Source organism: Mus musculus, chromosome 4 (genome assembly GCF_000001635.26).
Source record: "Mus musculus strain C57BL/6J chromosome 4, GRCm38.p6 C57BL/6J".
NCBI lineage: Eukaryota > Metazoa > Chordata > Mammalia > Rodentia > Muridae > Mus > Mus musculus.
Window position 1 is genome coordinate 87,742,435 of NC_000070.6, and position 6,000 is coordinate 87,748,434.

The following is a 6,000-nucleotide window of genomic DNA, read 5'->3' on the forward strand; positions in this document are numbered from 1 at the left end:
GCAGTTACAAAGAAATTAAGACAGAAAATTAACAGACATTTACTATGTGCCAAATACATACCAAGAATGTTTCAGTTACTGAGGCTACTCCAGAGAACAAATCAGAGTTCCAAATTCACCAATCTTATCACATTATATGATCATATTTTTATGAAGGATAATTGGAGAATAAGGAAGCTAGGCAGATGAGAAAGAAATATCAAAGACAAAACTATATTCAAAATCAGTTCTAGAATAGCCAATAGCCTTAGATCAAATCTTAAATGGAAACAAAGAAAATCAATTAGAAAATATAGAAGAAAAATTCCATATACAATAGCAATCTCAGAAATGAGATAAATATAAGAAATCTGATTCTGGGCAGGCAAGATGGCATGGGGAGCATTGAGCATGGTAGCGCACGCCTTTGATCCCAGCACTCAGGAGGCAGAGGCAAGCGGATTTCTGAGTTCGAGGTCAACCTGGTCTACAAAGTGAGTTCCAGGACAGCCAAGGCTATACAGAGAAACCCTGTCTCAAAAAAAACAAAAACAATAACAAAAACAAAAACCAAGATGGCATGGGGGAGTAAAGGCACTTGTAGCCAAGACTGACAGCCTGAGTTTGAATCCCAGGACATACATGGTAGAAGAAGAGAAGCAACTTCTTCAAGTTGTATATCTACTGACTTCTGCATGCTAACTGGAACATTGGTAACATTGGAGCATTACATTACAATGGTAATTGTGTATTCCCTTAGACACACAGACAGACAGACAGGCACACACACACCCCAAATAAATAATAAAATGCAATAAAAACTTTAAATGCAATTCCACTGAAAATACTAGAACTTTTTTCACTAAGTATTTCATATTAAGTAGAAAATATATGGTAACATGAATATTGAGAAAAGTTCTGTGGGGAGGGAGGAGAAAAGCAAGAAAGGGAGACAGGTTGTACTAGCTGGTGTAACATAAAGCTAGAGCAATTAAAACATCATAGTACTGATCTATCCCATAATCAGCCTCCAAACGCTGACACCATTGCATACACTAGCAAGATTTTTGCTGAAAGGACCCTGATATAGCTCTCTCTTGTGAGACTATGCCCGGGCCTAGCAAATACAGAAGTGGATGCTCACAGTCAGCTATTGGATGGGTCATAGGGCTCCCAATGGAGGAGCTGGAGAAAGTTCCCAGGGAGCTGGGAGGATCAGCAACCCTATAGGTGGAACAACAATATGAACTAACCAGTACCCCCGGGTCTCATGTCTCTAGCTGCATATGTATCAGAAGATGGCCTGGTCGGCCATCAGTGGAAAGAGAGGCCCATTGGTTGTGCAGACCTTATATGCCTCAGTACAGGGGAACACCAGGGACAAGAGGTGGGAGTGGGTGGGTGGGGGAGTGAGTTGGGGACTTTTAGGATAGCATTGGAAATGTAAATGAAATAAATACCTAATAATAATAATAAAAAACAAACATCATAGTACTGGCTTAAGAACTGAAACCCAGAAGCAGCTTCCAACCCCTGATGATATACAATGTGACACAGGCAGCATTTCACACAGTGTGCAAAACAAGGGCCTGGGCAAATGGTGTTGAGACAGTGAAGGAATCCCATAGGAACACCCAAAGCAGGACCACCAAATCCACCCACAGATCAAAGCAAATTCCCCAGGAGCATAAATTGCTAGAAAAACATGGAGTGATGGTGTTGTAATCCTAGAAATGGAGAGACCTACTTGTGGAGGCAAAAGTCACAGAAGCCATAATGAATAAAATTATGAAACTGAACTTCATAAAATTATATACAATCCCTCCTGTATCAAAAGGCAATGATAGCTAAGCATCATTTGTAACATACATAATAAAGGTTTGATTATCTAAATATACCTAAACATGCATGTCAGTTAAAAAGAGGCCCAAGCCACATAATAGAAAATCTATTTAGGGCAGAGGACCTGCATATAGGAAGCACACAGGCACTCACAATCACATTTACACTCCCATATGTATGCACTCTCCTGGACACACAGGCTCTGCAATAAATAAATAAATAAATAAATAAATAAATTATAATATTCAGAAAAGTATTTAATAAAAACCAAATAAACGGCATTTCTCATATTTCAAATTAGCAAGTATCAAAGTCTTTTAAAGAGACCGTGTCTGTGGCTGAGGACATTAACTGAAAGCATGTCCCACTGGGATTATAAATCGATACAACCTTAGTGCAGGGCAAGTTGAGCGTGTAAAAAAATAAAGGCTAAACACACTCTTTAGCTAAGCTGTTATACTTTTGAAAATGTGTCCTATGAATACACTAGTGTTTATGCATGGATAAAGGGCCTCAAAGATATCCTGGCAGCGCTGTTTATGTCAGCAAAGGACTAGCAGTAGTCTGAACAACCATCTGTGAGTGTTGGTTTAATAATTGAATCTTAAAGTTTCAAAGAATTTACTCAAAGATCATTCACTGATAATAACTAAAAACCTCTGAGATATCATGTACACTATTTTAAATGATAAGAATAATGTACAATTTCTGAAAAAGGAATCTACATATTTTTATTTCTATGAGAAGCCAGTGCCTGTGGCTGCCTTCAGTATGGAAATAGTACAACAGGGGCAGAAGAATGGAAAGGAGACCTCACACTGCAATTCTCTGGGTTTAAACCACTTGCATGCATTCCTATTAAAGTCCAGTTAAGCAGCAGAAAGATGAGATGGTGTCCTTTTACCTTGTGACTTGAGATTAGGGAGTGTAGGAGGGCGTGGAGGTAACAGATGAAGCTAAGCACCAACATTGATCTTGGGGAATTATGAGCATTAGATTGCTCTTAACACTTAGTAGAGTGCCTGGCCCGTTTCAGGTATCCAATAAATTCTGACCATTATAATGCTCAGATTGCATAGCAGAATCACACATCATTTAGTGAAGTGGGAGGCTTGATTTTACAAGTTTAACTAGAGCAGGGTGAATTCTCTGGTTACTCCTTTTGCAGTGCACACCCAGATGGTGGTGTCTGGTTGAAGGCCAGCTATAAGCCCCAGGGGTTGTGCTGGTGAGGTGAGAGCTTAGCTTGGCCTGTAGCCATGTTTTATACCCCAGCCCAGTTCCAGAGGCTATCCAATCCAGAGCACACCTTTCTTCTTGGGCAACGGTCCTTGTAATAAACACTTACCCAGTCCCTCCACACTTGGAAATTCCCCTTCTCCAAATGGGTATGCCACCTTCACCATAGACATAGATGATTGGATGAAGTGTGCACATATAACCCAAACAGGACTACTCCCATTTTCATTTTGGGTAATTTAGAACTTGAACCAATAGAAAATTAAGTCAGTTTCTATGCAGCTGAATGTGTGATAAATAGAAGTGAACAGCGTATGTTAAGGTAGTAGAAAAAAAATCCAAATTTCTTTGGAAAAATGGAAAGAGTAGGTTGCAGATGCCTTCTAGATTCTGGCCTCAATTTCTTCCAGAGGCATAATCATGGGAGTCTTTGGATGCTGGGAAATGTTCCTAGAATCCTAGAATCCATGCTCACTTTGTCTCTTGTTCCTAAGTCAGGTTGGCAGGGTTTCTACCTCAAGCATTCATTTGTTTTGATTTTTGTAAGCAAAACATCCAAAGCAATGCAGGCATGTTGAACAGGGCAAACCCACCCTCCTTGGGATAGTGAGAGAGGGCTCATGAGGTGAGGCCACTTGCTTTCTATTTGAAGATAAACTTTGACTTCTCCCCTAAGATGAGCCAAGTGCAATTAAAAGATCAATTGGGTGGGAAGTTAGCGCTGTAAAAAGATTGTGCAGAGAAGAGGAGAGAGACCTAGACAAAAGGGGAATCCTCCAAAGTCTACCATGGCTACTGCATGCATTTCTGCAGCTGCAGTGACAAATTACCATCCTGAAACACATTTCTGATACTTTAGTGGTCTAAAGTATCAGAAATGTGTTTCTTGCAATTTTGGAGAGGGAGTTCAGCAATTGGTAACCTCATGGCCATCTTCTTTAGAATCCTGTAAAGGTGATGTCGTAGGGTGAACAGACACTGTGACCAAGTCAAGTCTTATAAGGACATTTAATTGGAGTTGACTTACAGGTTCAGAGGTTTCATCGATTATCATCAAGGCAGGAGCATGGCAGCATCCAGGCAGGCATGATGCAGGAGGAGCTGAGAGTTCTACATCTTCATCTGAAGGTTGCTGGGAGAAGACTGGCTTCCAGGCAGCTAGGATGAGGGTCTTAAAGCCCATATCCACAGTGACACACATACTCCAACAAGGCCATACCTCCTAATAGTGCCACTCCCTGGGCCAAGCATATACAAACCATCACATGTGAATTCTTCCTTATTTTCTCCTAGCTTTTGGAGTGGTCTTTAGTTCCTGGCATTCATTACCTTGCAGCTCTGGTACTCCAGCCCCCACCTCTGTAATGACTTGGTAATCTCCATGTGTCTCCTTAGTAGCATGTATAAGTGTGTTTCTTCCTATAAGAACAGTCACTGGGAAACAATCTACCTTATTGACCTTATTGTGGTTTTTTTACCCTAGTAAACACCCAATTTCCATAGTGTCACATTCACAGTCACATAGCTAAAACTCCACCCTACTTTTCAAAGACACAATTTAATCCACAGACACAGTCAGTGGAAAAAGAAAGGTGGTCTTATTGCATACACTAGCAAGATTTTGCTGAAAGGACCCTGATATAGCTGTCTCTTGTGAGGCTATGCCCAGGCTTAGCAAACACAGAAGTGGATGCTCACAGTCAGCTATTGGATGGAACACAGGTCCCCCAGTGGAGGAGCTAGAGAAAGTACCCAAGGAGCTAAAGGGGTCAGCAACCCTATAGGTGGAACAACAATATGAACTAACCAGTACCCCCAGAGCTTGTGTCTCTAGCTGCATATGTATCAGAAGATGGCCTAGTCGGCCATCATTGGGAAGAGAGGCCCCTTGGTCTTGCAAATTTTATATGCCCCCAGTACAGGGGAACGCCAGGGCCAAGAAGTAGGAGTGGGTGTGTAGGGGAATGGGGGGGGGAGGGTATGAGGGACTTTTGGGATAGCATTTGAAATGTAAATGAAGAAAATACCTAATTAAATAAAAAAATGACAATTAAAAAAAAAGAATGGTGGTCTTGGTAGGAGTTTGGGGGCCTGCAGAATGGGCCTGCAGACTTTATTCCAAGAGTTTAAAACAGAAAGGATTCCGTGCAGGGAGCTGACAACAGGTGATAGAAGTGGGCTGGAAACCAAGTGGAGGACACTGAACAACCCCAGCAGGAGCTAGAACAGAAAGCTGCTACCATGCTTACCCTGGAGGGGCAAAGTGAGGAGCAGTCACAGGGGAGGGACAGAGCTGGCTCTTCCAGAAGGGGGGAACAAGGAGATAGAGCACTGGGATTCCTCCTTTCTCTCACCCTGTTTCTCATCTGTCTCCATTAGTGAGCATCCTCCTGACTTGGGGACCTGGAGGCATGGCCCCCTTGCCACACTCAGACATCGGGGCATGATAAGGAATGCAGCTGAGGGCAAGAGCTGGCGCACACAGTGTAGGCTGCCCTGTAATGAGCGTCACAACAACCTATGCCCAAGGAACAACTATCCTGATTTACAAACGGAGATGCTGAGACTGCAGGAACCCAAGAAGCTATGTCCGGAACACCCACACCACGCTCTGTATGGTTTTGTTGGTATGAGGGGATGTTCTTGAAGCTCAGGCTACTTCCCTCAGTCCTTTTTTTTTTTTTTTTTTTTTTTTTTTCTTCAAGCTCCCTGTTGATTCTGCCTCCTATATCTGCACATCCATAGGTGGACAGTATCCTTTACAAACAACCCGCTTGCAGGAAAAGCCTTCTCTGAGGGACACAGTTGGCAAAACCAGACTCGACAACCAGAGGTTACCATCAACACCTCCTGGTTTTGCTCAGCTGTTGAAGCATGCCTGCCTGCTCTCCCCCACCTCTTTTCTTTGCCGCACACCTCTTCCCTCCCTGTAAACACCCT